The sequence below is a fragment of the Canis lupus genome, chromosome 10, assembly GCF_011100685.1.
Source record: "Canis lupus familiaris isolate Mischka breed German Shepherd chromosome 10, alternate assembly UU_Cfam_GSD_1.0, whole genome shotgun sequence".
Taxonomy (NCBI): domain Eukaryota; kingdom Metazoa; phylum Chordata; class Mammalia; order Carnivora; family Canidae; genus Canis; species Canis lupus.
The window spans coordinates 52,967,487-52,994,771 of NC_049231.1; the positions used below are offsets into that span (position 1 = coordinate 52,967,487).

Consider the following 27,285-nt stretch of genomic DNA (forward strand, 5'->3'; position numbering starts at 1 on the left):
TTACATTGATTTTGGCATGTAAGTGCAAAGGATTGATGAATAGAACTCCCTCTGTTTTAATGGAGTTACTTTTCAATTTATGATGTTGTAAAAATCATGAGCACCAATAGGTATAGGCTTATAAACTACCTTGCTATATCATTTCATTGAGCTAGAGCCTGACTATTTTTGGAAGGACAAGTATACAAAAGCAAATAAAAGTAATCCAAGTGACTACGTGCTGAATTATTCAAGTTCAGTACCTACATGTTTTGTGCACTTATGTCCCACATTTCATATCATTCCTATTCTCTGAATTGAAAATTAATCAGATGCCTCTTCTTTCTACATTCTTCCCCCAACATAAAGTATGCATATTTAATCTTTCACTATGGTTTGTAATATGTCTTCAGTATCAGTAAACATGGAGAGTAAGGGGGAAGGTAAATACAAATGGATAAAGATTTGTCCTTGTTGTCTTCCAAAAGGGTATTTATGTAATTTTTATTTTAGATGTTAACCAGTATTTGAAGGGATATTTTCTTCTTGACCCTGTAGAGAGCTCACATTGTCTGAATATTATAAAGCCTTATTTCCCTAAGATAGTGGCTGCAACAGAGCAAAGATGACTAACTATAGCATGTCTCAAGATAAGTTTGCTTTCTACTATCTGACTGTAGGGTGCAGTCTTCCTTGGGGCACAGATGGATTATAATGAAATGGTCTGGTCTCTGTTTCCAAATATTATCGTTCTCATAGTCTACCACATGGTAGATAACACTACATTTCAAACAAATGAAAGTAAGTGCTAGCTGCTGATAAGAAGATTCAATTTCCCATAAGTTACAGCTTGCTTTATTCATTTAAGAAGCAGTATTAAAATATTATTTCATATATATTAAATTTTTCCCTTTGATGACCTACAAGTATTTCTAGCCTATCATTTCCTGATATGCTGATCTGTAAGTGATCTTGTAAAATGAATGGGCACTAAGGCGCTCTCCTGTTGGGCTAAGGACCTTGAACTGGTAAAGGGCACGGTGCGGACACAACAAAGAGGGAGGTGCCTGAAGTAAAAGTACATATTACTGGTACACAGTTTAAATACATGTTTGAGGATTTATTTAATGTCCAAGCAAAAATTCAAAGAAATCCTTCTCTTGGGTATTTAACCAGTATGTAATTATGTCACATCATATGAATATACTTTTCATCAAACACTTACTGAATACTTATTTGCTAGGAGTTGTACTTAACAATAGACTAAAGCAGTTGTTGCCAAGTGGGGATGGGGGCAATTTGCTCCCAGGGAACATTTGACAATGTATTAAAACAGTTTTGGTTGTCAAAGCTGGGAGAGAAGTACTACTGGCATCTAGAGGATAGAGGCTAGAGATGCTGCTAAACATTATACAATGCACAAATCAGCCCTCTCTAACAAAGAATTGCCTAGCCCCAAATATCATACTGGTGAGATGAGAAACTCCACAATAAAGACATGAGGATGATTCAGAGTGGCATAAAATTAGAGAAAGAACACCTTTTAGGGAGATGACTGTACCAATCCCAGTGAGAAGAAATGGATTCCTAAACTAAAACAGTCAAGGTTAGAATGGAGAGAGGAATGGAGAAATTTTAAGGCAAGACCACAGACAAGATTCAGGGATTGAGTAGCTTTGAGAGAAGTAAGAAAGGTGAGAAATCTAGGACAAATCCTGGATGTCTGACTTTGTTGACCTAGTGGTGACTGTCAATACACTGAGAAAGAGAATGCAGAAGGTGACATGGAACTGAGAAAGTTTGGTTTTGGAGATGCTGAGCTGAAGGAGATTGAGTACATTTAAAAGGAACCAACTGCTAAGAAGGTATGAAGGAATAGTGAATGCACAACTCAGCGGAGCTCGAAGGTTGAGGTTAAAAAGCCAAGGACTTATCATCAAATAAGTTGAAGTTTTGTATGTTATTATTTATTAAAGAGAAAACTGGGGAAAGGAAAAAAGAAAAAGAGAGATAATTGTCAGATGTCTTTCTCACAATGCAACCAAGCTAGCTGAGGCTGGGTAGCTTCATTTCTCTTACGATGGTGAGTTCTCCCCTAGGACAAATATGCAATCTGCGGTAGTAATGTGTTGCTCTGCCCCTTCCAATTTTATTCTCCACAGAAAACTTCACTTATTCACTACTGTCCTTTTTTATTAGTGTGTGATATAAGTCAAGACTGACAGAAGAGACATCGTATCAGAAACCAGGAACTGTTTTGATGTATTTGCCAAAACTCTGTATTATTTGGCTTCTTTCCTGCTACATAAAGTAAGTGTCAGTTCACTATAATTCTGAACACAATTTAATATTAGCTATGAATTTTCAGGGCGTAGTTAATCAACGTCTTAAATTAAATTGAAATACATATTGCAAATATATGCATTACAAACACATTTATATAATTTATAAATAGCCATGTATATAAATTACTTATCTATAAAACATACAGCATCTTACTGCTATTGATTTCAAATAGAATCAAGACACTTGAATTCAGCACATAGGAAGGAAATATAATATCTGTACCTTCCATCGTCAGCTAACCTTTGGCAAATTCATTAATTTTTTACAAGAAAAAAGGCAATATTCAGAATTCTAAACCACAAATGGTAATGTTTCCTGACCCAATCCTGTTATTGTTAGTACTTATACGCTGAGAAACAATTAGAAATTTTTAAATCAAATTGGAAGATGGCTTTAGAAGATGATAAAGGAAGATAATTAAGTACAATAGTGAGAATACAGTTTTCAGATTTGTTATGAATATAAAGTACCAGACATAATGCACACATGTATGGAAAAGCACAAACTCTCAAAATTCACACCTAGAACCAAGAAACGAAAAAAAATCAACAAGAGAAACTCATTTATGCAATGACAAATAAGTAGCACTGCTTTCCTCCTCTCCAAAAGAGTTCACATGGCACTTAATTATTTTATTTACCCAGCACTTTATCCAAAACTGAAGACCTTTTTCACGAACTGCCAAATACAAGCAATTTGTTCAATTGGGATTGCTTTGCATGAGTTGTTCTATAGGTAACAAGAAAGCAAGAAAATAAATACTTTGGGGCAGCCCGGGTGGCTCAGCAGTTTAGCACCGCCTTCAGTCCAGGGCCTGATCCTGGAGACCTGGGATCGAGTCCCACGACAGGCTCCCTGCGTGGAGCCTACTTCTCCCTCTGCCTATATCTCTGCCTCTCTGTGTGTGTGTGTGTGTCTCTCATGAATATATAAATAAAATCTTTAAAAAAAAGAAAGAAAATAAATATTTTTAAGTGTCACACTTGCTTCCAAATATCCTCTTTAAAAAGTATGGGTGGTTCCTTGATATAACTGATAGGCATAATATTGGACCTGTGCTTTACTGTAATCATGAAAATTGTGCTGTTTGCACATTCTTCTGATTAATAATGGAGAAAATAATGTCTGCGGGAAAATAATAAGACAATGCTAGTTTCCTGGGTCTGCAAGCCAGCAGGGCGAGGAGATCTCAGGGAATTGAGGCAAAGACATGGTTTCACACTCACTGTAAAGCAGAGAAGGAGGAAGGAGGCAGTGCGAGTGGGTGCCTGCTAATCTATTGCTTTGGACTGCTTTGCGGTTAGGAGTGCTAGTTTGGAGCAACAGAGAAATAGATTTAGTTTTTAAAGAAATAAATAACACTAGTAAAATCAGATCTCCTCTGGACAAAGACTGGGGCCAGGAAACGAATGCCATGGTTTAGGAGGTGCTTTGCCTTACACAGTTGACAGTCTGACTAAATAATGAGCACTTTCTTCAAATGAGGCTGGCACAGGAGCACTTTCCAGGGCTGTGTTCTATCTCAGGGCCCATTTGCCTGCAACTGAGGTACTATTACCAGTCGAATGTGGATGTAATGCAGTCACGTGACACCAGAATATTTCTATTTCTAGAAAGATAGCAGAGAGAAACTCTCCAGTGTAATCATGCCCGTGTATACATACTGTAGGAGGGAAAGGGATTTTTCATTTTGTTCCTGGAGCTGAACTGCCAAAGTTGAAAGAAAAAAAAATAATGCTCTGAATTAAGGGGTAAAAAAAAATCTGATGTTAGGAAGCACTGGCTCCTGTGCTTTCCTACTCTCAGGAACTAAACAGTTTCAACAGATAATCCTGTTTTGTTTTGCTTCACCTTCCCAGACACATGTACCCGTTAAAGCATTCCTCTCTTCCAAGTACCAAAATGAAATATGAGTAACTATTTTAAAACAAAGGTAGATTTTAGCTTAAATTGTCTCCCCAACTGCTTGCTTAGGCACCCTTTCTATGTGAGGCATCAAACGGCATTTGGCCAGGTTCAGAGAAGTGATTAAACAGGCTATACTCTGCCAAGGAGAGAAACCAAGTTGGCCAGATGTTCAACACTGCCTTTGTGACCCATAAACTTATCTCTAGAGAGGCATTCATCCTTGGAAGTCAGGCACCCCCGGAAAGGCCATCCTCCTATGAGTCACACAGGAATGTCCATAGTACCAGCTAGAAGTAATTTAACCATGCCGGAGGCCTGCTGAATTTTCAAGAGATGAGTATCCTGCTCCCTCACACATATTGTTCTGATATTTCCTCCATGAGGGCAAAGTCTCTAAATAAATCCAAAATGACTTTTATTTGAAAAGAGCAAGTGTACTCGGTGTGTCCAGGAACTTAAGTCACAGGAGCAATAAATTCTAGCACCCTGTTTCATCTAAACAAAGGGACCTCCAAAAGACTTGGTATTTACGGGACCTGCAGAGCCCCGAGTAAGCATTTTTACAGCAGCCATAGAAGGTTCTAATACTCAGCATTACTGCTCCATCGCCAGCTTATTAAACCTTAATGGTGCTCTTGAAATGCTTTGCACCAGAGCTGCAGATAACTCACCCACCTCATGGGCTTCTGGAAGCTGCCCCAACTCTGCAGCCACCCTGCAGATAACCAACCTTGAATTTGAGAAATACCCAAATGCTATTTTCTTCTCTTAAGTCAAAGGTCAGCAAACTGAAGTCGTGGAATAAATCATCCCCTCTTTTTGTATTGCTCCTGAGTGAAGAATGATTTTTATACTTTTACATTGTTGAAAAGAAAGAAAAATATTTTGTGAGATGTGAAATTAAAATTTCAGCATCCATAAATAAAGTTATATTGGAACACAGCCATGCCAGCCCATTTAAATATTGTCTAAGGCGGCTTTTGCATCCAAGAATCCAACAGCAGAGTGGAGTAGTTGTGACAGAGATCTACGGACTCTAAACCTAAAACATTTACTATCGAGCCCCTTTAAAGAAAAAAAAAAATGCTAATTCCTAATTTAAAGCATTATCAGTCATTTTCAATCTTTAATAAGTTCTGAAATATATTAATATCAATTTAAAGCCTCTGGAGGCCTTGGTTGGAACCAATCTCTGCCTCAGAGTCAGGCCTGATGCCCCCACTGCAGAAAAGCACTCAAGGGTTCTGGGTGGGCTTACCAAGGATGGAGGCCACAAAAATTATGTCTTTTGAAATTTCAAGACTGACTTAGATAATGTAGCTAAAAAGCAATATCACAGATTTTTCCCCCACAAAACACACCAGAACTTAGAGATCAAAATGAATATTGTTCTTTTCAAAGGAGACACTTTGAAATTTGTCGTGAAGAAGCTGCCAGTGCTCAAACGTATTTAGAGCATGCCTCTGACACTGCCTGCAGAAACTCTCTTTTGATTGCTTCTTATATAGTCTCGATGTCAAATTTTGATTCATTAAAATTATATTTGATTCATATTTTTTGTTATCTTAAGTCATTTAGAACTATAGTCAGTGAATAAAAGAGAGGAGCACATTGCCTGGAATAGAAGGGGACACCTCAATACATATTAGTGGAGTAAACTGAGTTGGCCCAATATAAAGCAAGGCTATTGCCACTTATAGGAATAAAAACCAGCTGAAGACACACACACATATAGCCATTGTCTGTGTCCTAAGTGTACATAGCTCATGTCTTTCTTTTCTTTCTTTCTTTATTTATTCATGAGAGACACACAGAGAGAGAGAGAGAGGCAGAGACACAGGCAGAGGGAGAAGCGGGCTCCATGCAAGGAGCCCAATGTGGGACTTGATCCCGGGTCTCCAGGATCACACCCTGGGCTGAAGGCGGCGCTTAAACCACTGAGCCACCGGGCTGCCCTCCCATGTCTTTCTATTTCTTAGCTCATTTGGGTCTCAAATATTTCTGCCTTTATCTACCTCTGAAAGATTTTCTTCCTTCTCTACCCAATTTCTCTCATCTCCAAGCCTGCCTGACTGTCCCACATGTAAATTGTCTCAGCTCCTGCTGTTCACTCCAGACTTCTAGAGTCTTACTCCTTCTCCATCTCTCTAATCACTCTGATCAACAGCTCTATAAAAAAGAGCAGCTACAAAAACATATTATATTATATTATATTATATTATATTATATTATATTATATATAATTTATATGAAATATATTATTCCTCTGGCCATATATATATTATATATATAATACGTACATGGAATGTTATATTATATTATATTAATTATATTATATTATATTATATTATGGAAGTGGTCAGAGGAATTCCTTGTGCATAATACGCCAATCCTGTCTAGGAGAGATTATACAAATACACTACCACCATAGGCCAAGGTAACCCTCCACAGGGAAGAAACAAGGGAGGAAAGGATCTATGAAGCAATATGGCAAAGGAACTCCATGTGCTTGAATTCTATATATTGAATCCAAAGAAAATCTCTCTTGAAGAGACATTATTCAGTGGTATAAGTAAAGGAGAAATAGAGGAAAGGAGATAGAAAAAATGAGAAGTCAGTAGAAACAAGTGAGGTCATTAGAAAGAGAAGTACACCCTCAGAAATCAGAGGGACAGAGAAATGAGCACCAGAAAAGTACCTTCTCTGAGGTAGAAGGAGATGGTAAGATGACTAGTTCATTTAATTTGCTATGATGTTCCAGGTATCATGACCATGTTCTAGTTCTTTATAATGTCTGGCTGCGTGACGACTGGGGAAGTTTTCCTATATATTGTTTTCACATTTTCATTTCTCACAGTAACGTAAGTGGGTCTCCTCTTTATAATGTGAAAAGAAATCTGTGTCCACAGAAATGTAACTGATTTCCTAAGCATTTAATAACTTGGCTCTGACATCAGAAGCAGAGAATTCTAAATCCTTGCTGAGTAGCATCAGTATCTTTATTCTAAGTGTGTATAATCCTAGGTGACTTCCTAAAGAATAACATTCATTTGGACCCTCCTATACGATTTTTCAAAATGAGCTTCATGACTTTATAGCCCCTTCCAGCAAATGTGTAATTTTATGAAGTAAAATAAGAGCAAAATATTTCATTTACAATACCTTAGAGACTGACAAGATAGTCTAAGTTACCAGCCAATTATCTATACAGCAAATGTACATTATGTCTAATCTTCATTCTCCTTGATGCTTCCACAATGTCTCCACTATGCTTACTTAAACAACAATAACAGGGAGTATGTTTACTTACAATATCTAGAAAGAGTAACAACAGAAATATTTTATAGATATCTCTTATAATGCTTTGTATTCTATTATAAAAAACAAACTTAGATAGCAAATATTAATTTACTCATTCATTGTTCATTAAATAAGGATTCACATATGCTAAGAACTGAGGACACGTTGGATAAGATAACTGTTCTCATCCTGATGAAGCTCACTGTGAAGGAAAAGATGCTTGATTAGGTAAAACAAGAAAGTATCTGGGAGGGGGTCTCAAACAGCTGCCACCAGGCCACTGGATGCACTATGCAGGACTTGCCTGCCCACGGTGCCTGAGAGTGACTAGGACACGGTAACAGTTCTGCGCAAGAAGGGCCCCACAGCCACCCAGGCCAGGTCCAAGTAGGCCAAGGACAAGATGTGGAGACTTTCAAGTCAAATGGGCCACTGGCCAGAACAAACAGCACTAGGTCACCAAGAACACGACCAAGCTGGACCAGGACCAGGTGACCCTGGAGGCGGGCAAGGTGATCCAGCAGGGCCAGCAGAACAAGGGGCTGACTTAGGATGAGGCAATGAAAATCAATGGAAAGCCACAGGTCACTGGAGACTATCAGAGTGGACCAGTCATTCCTAATAATTAGGTCCTGGGCAAAATCAAGAGAGCTATTAGCCTCAAGCTCCGGGCGAAGGACATCAGGAAGCCCACTGAGACACTGAGAAGGGGCCAAGGGTGAAAGGAACACGAGCCTCAAAAGCATTGCCTTCTGGTTGATCTCACCTGGACCACCCGCACCAGCGTGGGTCTCTTCTGAGCAGAACCTAGGGCATCAGCCCTGCCCAGGAACCCCTCCTAACTATACCTGCTGTCAAGCAAACAAAACCTTGCAAAGCATTGCTTCTCTTGATTTTTTTTCCTTCCTATCCCTGGTGTCTGTTCCATCTTGGGGTGGCTCCCTAAGGAGATCTGAATTGGACCACCTCACACTGGCGGGGCTATGGGGTGGCACGGCCTGATGTGGAAAATAAGATGCCGTCTCCAGTCCAGCTCTATAGAAGCCAGCAAAACATTTGTTGCCTTAAAAGAAAAATCCAGGAGGGATAGGATATCTGATCTAGTGGGGGCCAGGAGGTGCTGGTGAGGTGGGGGCAGAAAGGAATGGTGCTTGAGCTAAGTCAAAAGAATGGGGTATTTCCTTGTTGGAGCAGGCTGATCTCTGCAGTTTGATAAGTAACATACATCAGGACCTTCTTACCAAAAGAGCATCAGTACTGATCAGTGAAAAGAAGATGCTGGTACAGTGAATCCATTCTATTTTCAGAGAGTCCCTTTAATACACAAGTTCTTCTGGAAAGCTTTAAACTGCATATATTCCCAAGTAAAACTTTATCCCTAGGAACTGATGATGGAAAGGACAACAAAACTCCAAAAAAAAAAAAAAAAAAAAAAGCGTAATGGTTTCTTAGGAATTACTGCTTGGCTGGCTATGGACTCTTAAGAATTTAGATTTGACAAAATATGTTAACTATAAGAAATACTTTGCCTGTGCATTATATGACTAGAAGGGTATCCACGTCCTGTTTCTGCTTCTCATGCCCTGATTATCTGTCTTCCTACTATTCCCTGGATACAACAGCATATGGTGTCAATTAATGTTAAGTCTGAATCTCATAATTTCTGTTAAACTTTGGATCACTATTACGAAACACACCACTAACATAGATAACCATCCCCTAAATTTCTGCTTCAATTATAAGGAGCAAGAGAGCTTATATAGGCCAGTAAAGATCCATCATCACTCCTACAAAAAAGACTCAAGGTAAATATGTTTACAATGGAAGGTCATTAGTTAATATTGTCATATTTTTTCATATTTCTATATTTCCTATACCTAATATTAAATGGAAAAATCACAAAATAATGAGAGATAATAAAGAGTTGTTCAATAGTACCATTGTGGGAGAAAAATCTGTTTGCTAATGCAATTACATTGAATAGAAAGAATATAAACAATAAAATAAATTTGAACTTGTACTCCAGTACCGTTGAACTCAATCTTGTCCTACAAAATGCCTTTCACAAATGCAGGTTCTGAATTTTGTTTTATTCTGTCATTGCTTAATTTACCAAATTCCAGACAGTCTTTTGGGAGATTTGCAGACTGACTTACTTCAAAAGGCAATCTGACAGAAGTAACTGGAAATTTCAGTGAGGATGAAGAATTACTCTGTAAAGAGTGAGCAAGTCAGTAGGCGTAAGGGAATTTCTCACAAAACCGCAATGCAGACCGCTTCACAAATAACTGAGCAAATCTTAAAATTTTATTGCACTGAAAGAGAATTGGGAGAGAGGACAACCCCCTCCACACACACTTACTTGTAAAAAACGTCACTAGTTTATCAGAGTAATTTCCCTGGAATTCACCCTAAATTTATTTGAGTAGAGCAACACCTTTTAATCTATCTTTATTGCCAGCATATGCAAAACACAGAATCACTGCTTTATAAAAGCCATTACTCCAGATGCTGTGACTAGGTGATTTTCCTCAGTGGGCAGCATGTCTAAGCAGACCATGTTAGTAATACGCACTGTGACTATATGAAGATGAATGAGATGCTTAGGTTTCATGCCTAGTTGATATATAATCATTTTAGATAAATTATAGATTGATTACATTTAATTATGGAACTACCATACTCATAAAGGATTCCAAGCCTTTGTCACTCATCCATCCAACTTTGCTACACAAGGGAAGCGTGGGAGAGTACGTGAGGGAAGACAGTGCTTCAGAAATGACTGACTTCGTCAAACAGCCACAGGAGTTGCACTTGAGGTCTTTGATGACCTGATGATGAAGGACCACAGAAAAGACTTGAGGAGCCAGTTTGGTTATGAGTACACAGAAGAATCAATGTTTATCAGTTACATATAATTTCCTCTCTTAATTCACAGAGCTACCTAGTAAAATATATTTCATTGTGTCTATTTTACAGGCAAGAGAATGAAGCTCAGCAAAATTATAGGTAATTTGCACAAAATAAATGTGTGAAGACTCCAAGCTCAAATGTAGGTCTGTCTTATTTCAGAGTTTGCATTCTATTTCCATTCTACCGTGACACCTCCCAATAAGAGCCTCATGTATCAAGAACCAAGAGAAACCTGGTGGTAATATCATTGAGATCTGACTAGTTCCTGGGAAACCTGGATATACTATGACAAAATAACTGAGACTCCAAAGAGGCATAAACTATTGACCTAGGTACAGAAAAGAAGGATTTTTTCCCTTCAGTGTTGAGGAAGACCTCCCCAAAATATAATAATTTCAAATGGGTCTTGAAAGATGATTAGGAGTGCGATCATATCTAATGGTAAAATGGGAAATGTGGGCAAAGGATCAGAGGTAAAAAACACCAGGCACTTGACTAGCTCAGAGAATCAAACACTCCAATGTGGCTCGGAGGCAGTTTTCTCCTTACTCTCCCCCTTTCTTGATCACCACATCTTAATTCTTTAGCCTTTCCCAATAAGCCTAATTTTATACTAATATTAGAATTAATAGAAAATGGTGATTTTGAAATGACAGCTAATTCAGTGATAAAGTTGCCATAGTGTTGACATAGCAAAGACCTAAAACAAAGATTATTACAAGTCTCCTCTTCGATCCCTTTCTTCAAGGTCCCAATGTCTTCACCACAGAAAAATAATGTTGTTACCTTTAAGGTGCAGGTTTTTCAAGGAGGAAATATCTTTTTAAAAAAATTAACACAAATAGGGTAGCCCCGGTGGCTTAGTGGTTTAGCGCTGCCTTCAGCCCAGGGCATGATCCTGGAGACCCAGGATCGAGTCCCACATTGGGCTCCCTGCATGGAGCCTGCTTCTCCCTCTGCCTGTGTCTCTGCCTCTCTCTCTGTCTCTCTCTCTGTCTCTAATAAATAAATAAATAAATAAATAAATAAATAAATAAATAAGTAAGTAAATAAATAAATAATTAATCTTAAACAAAGACAACTACTATTTAAAAAATTAACACAAATAGAATAGAAATAGTTAAATATTTAGAAACTTGTTGTACTCTATGATTTTCTTATTTTAAGCAACACTATCCTACAGGAAAACATGCTTCAGTTTAATATGTTACATTTTTCTTGAACATTTGTTGGGAAATCCCAGGGATATCTTCAGTGAGAAAACCTAAAAATTATATGGAAACACAGGATAGTAATCAAGATTCCTGTTAGTCTTTTGCAGTGCCTCTCTAAATTTATGAAGTTCCTTATAGACCAACTTGCTAAATCACCAACTTAAAATGTCCACAGAATCTGGAAAAAAAAAAAAAAAGTTTCACCTGCCACTTCTTTTCTCCCCAAGAGAGAAATTCTACTCTCAGTAAGCAAGTACCTTTCTATTGAATAGTTTCTCAGACCTAGCTTCTAAAATTTCTGCTGACTATACCACTTTAATAATTTGTTACATAATCTATTTACAATTCCTTATTCTACACATAATATTTGGGAAATGAACATAACTTAGTTGTCAGTGGATATATTTCTTATCTCTTGCAATATCCTTAAAACTGATTTTTATGATTAAGGGGTATCTTTGCTGCTAACCCAAGTCACTCAAACTTCTCTTTTGAAATGAACATTTATTTCAGATAATACATGCTCTCTATGGATAGCCTATCCATTTTTCAAATGTAATGATCCTGTCTTCTGTAGATATGAAATTTTCAAAAAGATATTGGCATAATGCAGGAGAAAACACCATCCTTTCATTATGTTCAAAATTGATCTGACCCTGAGCTAGCACTTTGGGGAACTGGGCTACATAATCATGTAGACCCTTTCAGGAAATGGGGAAATGGCTTATTTATGGATATATATACATGGAAGATTTCATACTTCTGGCTTTATACAATTGTATCCTCTCTTCCTTTCCAATATATTTCCAAAGTAAGAAAGCCAGGAGGGTTGAATTTCTATATCAGCTAGTAATTTGTTGTCTGCTATATATTGGCTCTAAAGATGATTTATTAAGAGTATATTTATTCCATATCTGTTTCCAGTCCTCTCCAGCAGATTTGAATGGTTCTCATTTACTGAATGAAGTAATGCTAGAGATGGTTTAATACCTGGTCACTGTCCAATGTTAGAAACAAACAAACAAACAAACAAACAAACAAAAAACAAAGAAAATTTTTAAAAAATATTGACTTCTAAATTTATTATTTGAAAACTCTTCATTTTTCCTGAGAAATTGGTATACTTTTTCCTCTTGGATAATAGTTTAGTAAATCTGCTTGTGTTTCTTCCAGTACTTAGTTTCCACTTAATAGTTCATCATTATTCTATTATGATTTCAATAAATAAATTATATTCAGTACATAGTATAAATAATAAGCTCTCATCTTAAAAAAAATGAGTTTCTTATTATTTCAACTTGTTCGCTATTTTTAAAAAAGATGAAAGAAGAAATGTGGTTAACTGGTGCAGCCAAAAACAGCAATAAAAAACAGTCTAACTAACTTGCTGATGTACTTTGCTCCAGTCCTTTTGAAATGGCTGTTTTAAATAAAACCTATTTCCTTAGGCTAATAAACAATCTATAATCCATTAAGCCTTTATGAACAAATCTAAGGCTTCTGAAATTAGTGCTTAGGGAAGAAAAAGTCAAGTAATGGATTTCAAAGAAATATGAAGGTAATTAAGAAGACCAAGGATCAAATTCCTATCACCATAATGATTCCTAGAACAGAGCCTTCCAAACGGCCATTTGGGAAATTTATATATTACCTAACCCAGAATATGAAATAAGACAGCAAGGAAGAAGGCAAGAAAGATTATTTTAGAAAGGAGTTGGGGTAGAAGTAAAGAGGGAGGAAGGAAGGAAGGAAGGGAGGGAGGGAGGGAGGGAAGAAGAAAGAGAAAGGAAGGAAAGAAGGAACGAAATCAGAGTAGTTACTCCTGAAAGAGTGAATAGCTTTTATTTTTTTAAGATTTTATTTATTTATTTATTTATTTATTTATTTATTTATTTATTTATTTGTTTGTTTATTTATGACACACACACACACACACACACACACACACACACACACACACAGAGGCAGGCAGAGGGAGAGAAGCAGGGTTCTTTCAAGGAGCCCGATGCGGAACTCGATCCCAGGACCCTGGGATCACACCCTGAGCCAAAGGCAGATGCTCAACCACTGAACCACTCAGGCGTCCCATGAGTGAATAGCTTTAATGGATATTTGTAAGCTAAAGAGAAATCAGGAAAGTTAATGATATTAACAAAGGAACTATGGGTTTTGAAGTTTATAAAACATTATTTTAAGCCTGAAAGTTGGGTTAAACAAATGGGTTAAGAGCATTCTGATCCTAGTGATGCCAGAAGTAACTTAATTATAAGTAATGTTTTGAGTTGTATTTATATTCATATATCTGAAAAAAAGCACAAGTCCTTTTCTCCCATGTATTTGAGTGTAATACAGAAAATTGGCACTATAATCTACCTGCTCTGGGTAGAAAAGCCATCTCTATGCTGACTCCATGTGAGTTTATCTGTGGCAGAGATGAAAATAACCTCTGTGTACCTTGTACAGGTAACAGAACTCTGAGCTGGGCACAAAGCCATACAATATAAAGAAAGAATTTTCCAGTCTGTTCTGAAGCTAAGTGGCTATGGGGCCAAGTTTTGGCCAATAAGAAACAAGCAAAACTGATGGTACTTCTAAGTCATGCCCTTAAAAGGCTTTCCCCTTCCCTTCCAATGAGAATTTCTGCTTTAGACTAAGCAGATGAAGACAACCCCTTCAGGGTTATTAGAATCAAAAGACAAAATTCTGAAAATTCTGCAGAGAAGAGCTACTTCATTCAGATTTTATTGCTCAGAGTTCAGATTTTATGGCTCAAAGTCTTATATGAGAGGCAAATAAACTTTTATTCTGTTTAAGCCATTTTTAATTTATGTCTCTTTCATCTGCAACAGAACTCATACTGTAATAGTAAAAGCCCACTGCAGCACTTAATCATATGCCAGACAGTTTTCTAGGTGCTTTTAATATACTAATTAAATAATGCAATAATCTTAAAAAGGTAATTTACTATTAAAGGTAGTTACAGATGTAGAATTCAAGCACAGAGAGGTCAAGTAAGTGGTTCATCCAGGATCCAAATTCAGGCACTTTGGCTTTAGAGTGCATATACTTGGTCACATGACTTAGCATAATGCTTGCTATACATTTACCAAATATTAAATACATATTTGTTTAATTAATTAAGAGGTAATCCATTTAACACTGTTTAACTGTATTTAGAAATCTCAGCATGGGTGGCTTCATTAATGCAATGTTGATTTTCTTCCTCTACATGAAGAAAATGATTATTTTATATGCAGCAGTGCCCTATAGGACAGTCTGCACCCTGCAATCTTTTATGTATCCAGTCTGTGGTAACTCAGGAATTACCCTGGCATACCAGTTATTGCTAAGTAAAGACTCGTTTAAGCAATACAGAACTAGAGAATTGAGAAAGAACACAGACACATAGCCTAAAGAATCAAGGGGAGGTATGTATACCACCTGTTTGTTTTGAATTCTGTTAGGACTGTCTCTGTCCCTATCAAATGCCAGGGACAAAGTGATTGGTGATGGTAAAAGACTTAAAAACATGAATGAGACATCCTTCCCCTAAGGAATTCAAAATCCAGCCTCCTTCTAGTACAAGATCTTACCAAAGATCTCTTTTGTATTTTTTCCATTAATACAATAGGACTTTCAAGTAGGGCAAGTCTCAGAAAATTATGTTTTCAGTGGAATAGAGAAAAAGGAACACTAACAACTATAATGAGATTTTTTTCTTTTTAATTTTTCCTTGCCCTCCAAAACGCTCTCTGGAATTTATGTGACAGAGAACAGAGCCCATCTCTTTGAGATATTTTTCCTTCTATTCTCATGTATCAAGGAATGTATCCATAAAGATTCCTTTTGCAGAGATTCAGGTTTTCAGTGTTTCAATAATGAATAGCCAGTTTGCTTTAGATAACTTTAATTAAAGTTTCAGAAATGAACTAAGAGCCATAGGGCTTTCTATATTATTGAAATAAAGAAGAATTTAACCAATTAATACATCAGGGGAACAAATGATTACTTGTGGATTCAAGGCACAATTTTGTCAGTCATCTTTATTGACAATTATAAACTATAAAATCTACCATGCCAGAAGTCAAGAATGTCTTGGTTGACAATCAATTACTAAGACCAATTCTATTAAGGTGACTTCTATCCTTCACTTTCCAATTTGGAAAACGCACTGCAGTTCTGATTTGTAAACCCTGAGTTGTACTAATACCAATTCTGAGCTTTATATGAATGTGGTATGTTTTAATGAACATTCTCCCAAATTACAGGAATACTTTATCTCCGCACATGAGCACCAGCACATGGCTGAATATGTCTCCCTTTATGCCAGCTTCAAAGAGAACACTCTTTTATTGAGGCTTACAGTCCCTACAATGTTTAGAAGTATCCCTAAATTGCATTTTAAAGGGAGAAGGGAGAAATAACAGTTCAGAATATTTGTTGGGAGAAATAACAGTTCAGAATATTTGTTGCCAATCTGAGAAATAAATCTGCATTTGCTTATTTGCTACAGACTGCCAGACCATATCTATACATCCATCCATCCAATACATATTCATTTCTTTAAGATTTTATTTCTTTATTTGAGAGATACAGAGCAAGCATGAGTTGGTGGCAGAGGGAGAGAGAGGAGCAGACTCACTACTGAGCAGGGAGCCCAACGTGGGGCTTGGTCCCAGGACCCTGGGATCACGACCTGAGCCAAAAGGTAGATGCTTAACTGATTGAGCCACTCAGGCGCCCCTGTACATATTCATTTCTTAAGAGTTAGAAGTTTTATTGATCTAGAGTCCAAATGAAAGTTTCTGGACTCAGCTTATCTAGAACACCTATAGATCAAAAAGTCTGGAAATGCACTGCTATAAATTGCTCTTCTTTGGATCTCATGTAAGGGCAAAAGTAATAATCAGTCCACATTTTTCCCCTCCAAGCAATATCACCTCAGAGGATGCCCAGTTTGTTCACAGCCATCTGCAACATTCATCAGCAGTCTTTATGTTCACTCCACACTTCAATTTTCACAAAGCCATTCATGAATTGCATACATACATTACAGTGAAAAATTTTTGGAAGGAAGACTGTTACTTAGAATGACGAGTTTCTGGCAAAACTATGCCTATTGGTTTTCTCAATACCAAGAATGTCTGGCTGGTATTGAATTGACAAACTAATTGAAATTCATGAAAGTTTTATTAATAACATTTCAGGGTGGCCACATTTCTCTTCTTCAGCTTTCTATTCTTTATATCCAATTTAAGTCATTATCATGCATTAATCATGATTGTCTATCATATCTATGGACTTCCACAAGTTATCTAGCCCTAAACACTTATTTATAATTATTCTCAGTAAACCTTTTAAATATATATATATTTTTAAAATATATTTTAGTATAAGTAAAGAAAGCTTTTGATAAGCAAACTACACCACAAAAAAAATTTTGTGACTAAGCCAAAATTTACTGAAGATACCTTACCTTGACTGTTATTGTTAATCTCAAAAACCAGAAATTTACTCACCTCTAGATTCTTTTTTATGTATTTCAGGTAAAAAAATAATTCTATTTACATTTCAACACCTACTAACCTATGAAATATATTAATTAAGCGTATTCAGCATAATTATTAATTGGAAGCTTCTGACCTCCTCTCTATCCTTCTTTGCAGGCTTGTGCTGCAAACAAATTCAAGAATTATAGCACAAGAAATCTTTGTCTACATAGCTACAGAGAAAATACCATTTTATAGATCATAACAGTAATGTAAACATACATAACTTATCCCAATTAGCTGAAAGTCCTGACATGCAAGATTGCAGCCATAGATCTATTAAGATGCAGTAGAAATGATATGACATATTGAGAAGGCTGGTTACCTTTATCATGATTATGGAAACTGAAAAATATGTTCTCCTGTTATCTATTCTGGACAGAATGCTTTTTTTGACCTGGCACACTGAAATAAATTGTCAACTAAACTCTAGAGAGACAAACCCAAAATGTACCCAGAACTCCATACATTAAGTCAATTTTTGATAGAATACATAGGGATCAAGGACAATGTGTTCTTTTAAATAAACTAAAAAAGATGAAAGGGTTGAAAATTTCCTAGGCTCTCTGGAGATATGGACTAGCTCTTATTAAGTAGAAGCTGAAAGTATTCCAAACGTCAAGGAAAGCACAAGTAGTAGTCGCAATGAACTATAGATGTATGTAGTATAAACTCTGTATTCAATGAGTCACGGATCCCCAGGAGCCAACTAAAGGCATTTTCAGCATTAGTGTTCAGAGACTTCTTCACTCTTTGCAGCTGGGTAAGATATAAACAAAAATACCCCTCCTTTGTACTTGAACTCCACAGGAAAACAATTTTACAGAGCTACAGAAGCAGATCTTACTAATTAAGTCTATTTTTTCGTACCTCTCCAAATTTTCCTCCTCTTATTATCAAGGTGTTATATTCTAAAGAACAGGTTTGGGGATCCCTGGGTGGCTCAGCGGTTTAGCGCCAGCCTTCGACCCAGGACGTGATCCTGGAGACCTGGGATCGAGTCCCACGTCGGGCTCCCTGCATGGAGTCTGCCTCTCTCTCTCTCTGTGTTTCTCATGAATAAATAAATAAAATCTTTAAAACTAAAAAAAAAAAAAAAAAAGGAATGGGTTCTAAGATAGCTTTATGAAATGTGAAGTACTTATTAGTGTTCAATGAACACCAAACACATATTTATCCTCCATTAATATAAAAATACTTATTGACACAACTGTATTTAGAATTTAACTCAGTAAAATTAAACTGTATCACCAGACAAAACAAAACTGGCTTAAATATGATTTTGGATGCCAGAAGGATTGATTCCTTTTTAAAAAAAATGAAATAAACAGAGTGCCTGGGTGGCTCAGTTGGTTAGGTGTCGGCCCTTTGCTCAGGTCAGGATGCCAGGATCCTGGGATCCAGACCCACATTGGACTCCCTGCTTGGCAAGGAGCCTGCTTCTCCCTCTCCCTCTGTCTGCTACTCCCCTTGCTTGTACTCTCTTTCTTTCTGTCAAATAAATAAATAAAATCTTTAAATAATAATAATAATAAATAATGAAATAAGTAACAGAGCTACCAACTTTTATTTAAATATTGTTTTTTTTTTTTTTTTTTTTTCGGGGAGGCTGGGTGGCTCAGTCAGTTAAGCATCTGCCTTCAGCTCAGGTCATGATCCCAGGGTCCTGGATCGAGCCCCATGTTGGGCTCCCTGCTCAGTGGAGAGTCTGTTTCTCCCTTACCCTTTGCCTCTGCCCCCTACTTATGCTCCCTCCCTCTCTCAAATAAGTGTATACAATCTTTAAAAAATATAAATAATATTTTTTCTATACAGTGTAACCAAGAAAGTAAATAATGATTATCAGATATTTAAAAACCCAATATAAACATGTTTATTAAATATCCAGGGCTCTAAAAATCAAACAGTAATAGAATTTTGTGACCTTATTTTTAATCTGTTCATGTATTTATAGTAATGATTGAAAAGCTAGATTTAAAATTAAATAATATAGTAAACACATACAAGAGATAAGAAAAAAAAATATTTGTTACATTCAGGATTCAAGCCACAATTGCAGGTCAACAGATTCATGATGTTTTAAAATTTAAATCATTAACAATGAATATTAAATAACCAATACCCAAAAATCTTTTTTTGCTATCAGATTAGTTCATATTAAATGACAAGTGGATCTGCTAATAACCATGGGTCACAAATTTATGAAAAAGCCTATTTGTGGCTTGTTTTTCTCAAAATTATTACCCAAGTACATGCTTTGCAAAATCCAAGATGCTTTGTTGCAGGAAACACATGTCAAAGAATTTCCTCCAGATTAGAATCCCCAATGTTCCTGCCCTTGGAAGCTATAAAGAAGAGAGAAACTGTCTACCCAACTTTCTGTCCCTTTTTGAAAGAATGGGCTTTTAGAAATAACCCTTTCCTTCTTCCATGGTCAAATTGACCCTATCTTGATTTTTCTTGGATAAACTGGCTCCTACTTGTTGCCTCATGGTTGTGTTTTTTAAAATGAAAGAAGAGAAAAACACCGGCCACCTAACACTTGGTGATTATTCAAGAATCACTGATACTTTAAAAATCACACTGCATATCAAACAAGAAGCCTCCAGTCCTCTATCTTACAAGATAATTAAACTAATCACTGAATATCTAGATTAATCTATTGGGACTTTAAGTTACTGAAAGTGGGACACCCTATAAAATTATTTTCTGTAAAATAAGAGCAAAATATCACTGAATTCATTGTCTGCTCTTTCAGTCACAATGGCGTTGGACTTTTACTAATAAAATAGATGATGTCTAACTTATTAAAGGAATATTCACACTGGTTAATTCAGAAGAGTAGCACCTGTGACTTCTAAGAAAGCAACTCTCTTTAAAAGCCAGCCTGAAGCTGGTGCTCAGGTGTGCATATTGAGCCTTTTGTCTTTAAACCTGGCAAACACCAGCTCAAAAATAATTTTGTCATTCAGAGGAGAACCTATTTTATGGATAAAAGATTATGAATTTCACAGCTGACTTGAGATCTACTCAAGCCAACAACATTGGTTTCTACTTTGCAAGTAGGATTTGTTCTGTCAATGCAGATTTCTCAGTATTTTTCCCTTTCAAAGGCCAAGTCAGATTTCAAAGAAACATTTACATTTTTTAATACAAATCAAGTCACTGATTACATTAGCTCAAATTCAAAACTGATGCACTCTTCGTGCCTCTCCTCCTACATTTCGGTTAAAATGGAAACAGACTTGGTTTCCAACTTTTATTATTTTTTTTTAAAGATTTTATTTATTTATTCATGAGAGACCGAGAGAGGCAGAGACATAGGCAGAGGGAGAAGCAGGCTCCCTGCAGGGAGCCCAGTGGAGAACTCAATTGCACAACCTGGGGATCACAAGACCAAAGGCAGATGCTCAACCACTGAGCCACCCAGGTGCCCCAGGTTTCCTTTTAATATTGACATTTTTTAGTGTAATGCAGAAATGTTGGCTTAGACAAATAAAAATTTAGTAATTTAGTGTAATGCAGAAATGTTGGCTTAGACAAATAAAAAAGTTGAAGGGAATAAGGACCACAGCGGCTTTTTGTTGTTATATGTGTACATATGTTATACGTGTTATGTCTTTTTAACAACTAGTTCTTTCTCTGCTTGAATAACGTATAATACTGATACCACGCATTAGGCAATATGCACAAGAAAACAGTCCCTTGTGAATTTACTTTCTTCCTTTTATTTGGTGTCTGTTTTTTTTCATCATTATATGTTGTGAAAGCTTAAGGATATGTCAGATTAGGCAAAAATCAAGATTAACTTTTTGAGGGGGGAGTCCTCTAATTGTGAACATCTCTAAAGCCTAAAAGGCAATTTAATTAGTCACTAAGTGGGGAGAGTCTATTTAACAACAGGCCCTAATTGGCATTACTCCTGGTCATCTGAGTAGAACATAGAAAGGTTGCAGATAAGATGGCAATAGATTTAACTGCTCATTCTGAATATTCATAACAGTCCGAGACCTTGCCTCAAACCAAGTTTAGACAATTTCTAAACAATTTCATTTTTCATTATAATTGGTGATCAAGCCCAATTATACTGAAACCATGTCTACGTAAAAACATTACCAAATGACTATTTTCATTATTCCTGTTTGCTCTCAAGCGCTTTCATGATGAGTTTATTTAAACCACGATCCACCGAAATCACTAAGGATTCTCAGTGCATCCCCTTTTCCTTCCTCTGGATTTATACACAAGTTTCTAGAAACCTTGCATGAACACTAAGAAATAATAATATTAAAAATAAAATAAAATAGAAAGGGGGGATGATAAGCTCCAGGTAATCAGTGATGTAACTTCGTTTCAGAAATTATCTCAAATTAGGGAACCCTGGGTGGCTCAGCTGTTTAGCGTCTGCCTTCGGCCCAGGGCATGATCCTGGAGTGCCAGGATCGAGTCCCACATGGGGCTCCCTGCATGGGGCCTGCTTCTCCCTCTGCCTATGTCTCTCTCTCTCTCTCTCTTTCTCTCTCTCTCTCTGTGCCTCATGAATAGATAAATAAAATCTTAAAAAAAAATAAAGAAATTATCTCAAATGAAATTATCTCATTCATCGGTCCTTGTGCACAGTGTATGTACATTGGCCTTCATAGTTAGTGAAAGGCAGTATACATGAGCTGAAGAACCTGGAAGACAGGAAGTTAGATTTTAGTTAGTGACCCGAGTCACCAGTGTGGCCTTTGGCAAGTTATTTAATTTCTTCTAGCTTCATAAGCCTCACCTCTGATATGGAGATAGATTGCTAATCTCTTAAGGCTTTGGTAAGGATTACATGAGATATGTTTGGAAAACAATGAAGTGTTGGACACATAAGAGCTGCTCTAAATATTAACTATAATTTGGGGCCTTAATATCAGAAGCTCTCTCTTTTAAGAAAATCACTGAATGAAAAGAGGGGCATTTTCTCAATACTTTAATTGCCTAAAGTTGGACATTTGATCCAAGGGTCCTTCCTCATCTACAGATTTATTATTTGATTTTTTTTTTAAAGAAGACAGTTGACTATATTTGGGTTACACTAACCTTAATTATTACTTAGAATTCAATTTAGAACACATGTAAAACAAGATATTCTTACAAACCCAAATTGGAAAATCCTCAAATATTGATGCCTTTGAAAACTGAAAACTGTACTATATATAAAACTTCACTGGGCCACACAGTTTCATCTCTAAATTGGTGGGAAATCAGGAGTTCCGGCTTCCAGGATTACCTCTGCCACAAATTGTGAGGGCCTAGGTCCGCTTCATCTGTAATATGAGAGTTTGCATCCTTTAGATCCCTTCAGTGTGTCTAGAAGCTGTTTTAAACTGTAATCTCAATGCAATTTATGAGAGAAAAAAAATCTTTTCTCCTAAATGTGGTAAATCCCAATTGTGACAAATTCATCTTCACATGTATGAAATTTTGACCTGGTTTCCTCTGGCAGACCCCCATGGTGGACACTCTTCTAGTTATGCACACAAAATCAGGTCAAATTGTTACCCAGGAAATGTGGAGAGGCAACACGCTCCCAGCCTGCATTGTCTAGACTAATTTTCTTGTTCCCTTTGATGCCACCACTGGAGCCTTGCCAGCTGCCTCTCTGGAAACAATTATTAATTGCACTTGCTCAAATTAGCCCTTCCTCCAAAGTGCCCTCCAAGATCACACCACAGGGCTGTCCTGCGATCTTAGGGACAGTAACTTAAAAACTACCCAAACTTTCCCCATCCAAACAGGTTCCTACAAATAGACTCATAGGTAAAATGGACCTCAGGATATATCTGGTTCTTGGAATGGACCTTTTCTTAGAGCTAAGGGCCTGGGGGATGCACCTAAAGTAAATAACATTTGTCATGTTGTCAGTTCTGGATGATAAATATGCACTAATAGAGGGAAAAATCCAAAACCACATGCCTTTGCAATGCAGAATTTTGTGAGTTTTAGCACAATACCAGGCATATAGCAAGAACTTAGTAAACACTCATGTTTGCTGAATGATTATTTGGCATGAGCTTCATTTTCTTAAAAGGGTTTTTACTTAAGCTAACATTTACCCTTACACTGCAGTCCCCTTTAAGTTTGATCCTTTTGTCTCTAGGATTTGGATAGATTCGCCCTGTAGAATATAACCTTTTCTATAGCTTCTCCAAGGGAAGAAAAAAAGATTAGGACTCTGAAACCTGTGTGTACACTTCTGAACTGTCTTTAGTCCCTATGCATGCAAAGTTCCTAACTTTCAAGACGTATAGGCTGCAGTTATGAATAAATTCAGGACTCAGATCTGTGAGTGCATTTTATTCCTTGGTTGACCAGGATAAAGGATCAATATGCGTAAGTCCTGATTAGGCTATATACTAGTACAAGTTATTTAACCTCTTGGTTTCCTCATCTATAAAATGGAGAAAATTTTAGTATTTAGCTAACGGTTATAAATTTTTTTTATTTATTATTTATGATAGTCACAGAGAGAGAGAGAGAGAGGCAGAGACATAGGCAGAGGGAGAAGCAGGCTCCATGCACCGGGAGCCCGACGTGGGATTCGATCCTGGGTCTCCAGGATCGCACCCTGGGCCAAAGGCAGGCGCCAAACCGCTGCGCCACCCAGGGATCCCATTAGCTAACGGTTATTGTGTGGCTTGAATTAAGTAACATATATATCAAGCAGCATAGCAACAAAGTAGCAAAGTATTCAGGGAAATGTTGCAGTTAGTACAATTGTTATGTAGGAGAAAGCTTCATATTAAAATTAAAATTTTTGAAAGTCAGTTTGAAGCACAGAACTTCATCCTCATGGAAATAATACTGCTTTACCAAATATTGGCTCCTATATACCATAACCTCTTTGGCTGCAGTTCCTTTTGATATGTTCTAGTCACAGAGCAGTGAAATATCTTTTATTTAGTGTAGTATGGGATAAAGGAAAGATTTACTAAATAAACTGCTCTCATATAATGCAGTACTCATGTCCACCGCCCTGTATTTTAGGCAGAAGCAACTAATGGAAGTTGAAACATGGAAGGTGGGGGGAGAAAAACAGTCTCTCTTTTAGCTTTATTTATAAATATTTATCAGATTTAACTATAATGATAATGACATATTTTTCTTATCCTTATAAACTATGAGTACCATGTTCTCTGATGTATCAGGGAATAAATGAAAATTCCATATCTAGTCATCTTGCTATTAAATTTGATGGAGAAATGTATTTTTCACTCTCACTGAAGCTTTCTGTTTCAAACTGAAGAAGACATTCTGGACTGTCTTTAGATTATTACTTCTAAATGTTCCGAAAATAGCTTAATATTTAACTCTTAACGTCCGGTCTTAGATATAGCTGTGAGTATGAATGTTTACCTTTTCTTTTGATACACCACTTTAGCAATACATGAAACTAAAGCCTCCCTCAGTTGCTTTCAAGTATTAAAACCTTGGAAGAAAATATCAACCACGTAAAATGAACCAGCAAATTGATTTACTTATCATACAGGATTAGGACTCAATATCCTTGAATTTCTGTCAAGTAAGTACAGAGGTTTTTCTTTTGCTCTAACTTTGTTATTTTGGGAGGGGTGTTGTTTTCTGGTTTGCTGTTGTTGCTTTGCTTCTCGTAAGATCTAATTCCTTGCCATTCAAAGTGCGGTCCCAGAACTGCCGGCATGAATATATCACCTGGGAGCTTGGAGAAATACAGACTCTCAGGCTCCACCCCAGATCTACAGAAAAAATCCTGCATTTTAACAACATATCCTTGTTAAAAGTCTGAGGGCCTACAAATCAGTCGATCTCATTGGTGAGGGTTATTTTTTCGCTGTCTTCACACACAGTCTAGCTAACTCAAACTAGAAACTAAATGGTTGATTTTCTTCAACTGGCTCTGATATTCTGACCCAGGTGATGAATGATGGATAAGGTACTATCCACTTTCCACGCCATCTGTGTTATGGCTCATCAACCCTCTTTCATGGTATTTTTCTTACCAGCTATTATAGTTATTTTCAAAATCGCCATATCTCTGTAAGTACTATGAAAACGTCTTGTGTGCAGAAAACTACCTAATGCTTGCAGCTTTAAGCATAATAATCATTTAAAATATTTATTATTTAATCAAAGTGTTATATTAGATTTCTAGGTCAGCCCACAACTATTTATTCAATGTTACAGATAGTTACAATACAGTCTTGATGCCTCAAGCTCCATCCTGGGGCCTTAGGAACAGAGAGGAAATGGCCAAAGGATAGATCAAGGCTCTATAGTTCAAGCCCAGAGTTGGTTCATGGATTATTTTGACCAAGACTCTTTATTGCTCCCCCATTATTTTTTGTTTCTTGGATACCCCAACTGGCCATTTAGAATGGTTCCCCTTACAATGGGGACCACAAATTTCTACGTCCTCCAACTCCCAGAACATATTCAGAGAAAACTAAAATTGCAATACTGTAAAGGGAGGAAAAAAATAACCAACTGCCACTCAATATATTTCATTCACAATGAGGCTTTGAAAGAAGCAATGATCCTTTGTGCCCAAGGCTGCTCAATTTGAGCACTGCATCCTGTACTCTCTAAAATGATATTTTGTCTCTATTTGGATTCCAGGCTGCTAAAATAGAGTCCTCCTCAGGCAAATGTACAAGAATACAGCATATTTTGTCCTCAAATGACTCTCCTTACAGAATGATCAATTTGAATATTACTTGTCATTATTTCAGAAATTAAATCTGTAACAAATATTAACTGATGTAATACTTCAGGAAATATTGGAGCACATATCCAAATTTAACCTATAAATATCATATGGATGTCATAGTGCCATTTTTAACATATATATTTATATGCGTACATTTATGCATAACTATATGTTTAAGTAATTGGCATAAAGTAAGAGAGGAGAAAGAATTTGTGAAGAAGAAACTAACAGAACAGAGAGAAAAATCATTACATCTTACTTTATAAGGTGGTATTTATAATTATCATTTGGTGGGATGATGGGTGATATTTTTTTACATAACTATATTTCTTAATAGTTTTCATATTAAAAATTATGAAGAAACCCAAATGCAGTATCCACTAATTTGTACAATATAAATTATGTGTTTTCCTAGATAATAGCAAAGGCTATATAACTATTAAGACCTTTAGATAAGGGGGCCTGGGTGGCTCAGTTGGTTAAGCGACAGCCTTTGGCTCAGGTCATGATCTCAGGGCCATGTGAGCCATGCCTCCCCAACTCTCACAGGCTCTCTGCTCAGTGGGATGTTTGCTTCTTCCCTCTCCCTCTGTCTCCTTCCCCCTGCTCAAGCTCTCTCTCTCTCTCTCAAGTAAATGAATACAATTTAAAAAAAAAAAAAAGACTTTGAGATAAATCTGTACACCAAAAATAAATGTAAAATGTTTTTTTCTATTTTAACATGGGCAAAATAAGCTAAGAAGAGTAAAGCCATCTACTCTTCAAGTCAATAGGACATTATATAACACATACTTACAAAAGGATCATGATTATCAAAGGTTATCACATCTATTTAAAACAAAACTAGTTGCAAAGATTGCAATGAAGTATACCACAACCCTCAATTTAACAAATTATCTCAAACAAAAAACAAAACAACTCAAAACAGGCATCAAAGAGGATCAAATGCTCCCAGATATTGACTTACCAAAAGGTAATTCTGGTAATCTCTGTTTGCAAACTAAGAACATGCATTTGAATATTTAGAGATATGCATTTGGCAGATAAGATCTATTTGTGGCACGTAAGTTTGGTGTCCAAAGGGTTCTTAAACTACTCAAGAGCAAGAATAAGGTAAGCCCTGCATTGATAATCTTAGTCTAGATGGATAATGCAAGCTAACCAGGTTTGCCCTCTCCTCACAACCACACAGGAGGTAGCCAGAAGTTATATTATTCACAGTGATGCTTATGAAGATTTAGAAATTTAAGAGAAAAAAGATATGATGGTTGAAAAACTAGGAAAAAATAAAAAGGAAATATTTCTTAGGACACAAAACTTACTTATGAACTTTTGAAAATACTTTTTCCTTAAAAGA

At 36.7% G+C, this 27,285-nt stretch overlaps 1 protein-coding gene and 1 pseudogene across 1 annotated transcript in view; one reads left to right on the forward strand and one right to left on the reverse strand.

Moving 5' to 3' along the window:
- The window catches only part of NRXN1 (neurexin 1), a 1,110,090-nt gene that overhangs the window by 357,591 nt on the left and 725,214 nt on the right, over nt 1–27,285 (reverse strand).
- LOC102153248 lies at nt 404–8,255 on the forward strand (annotated as a pseudogene).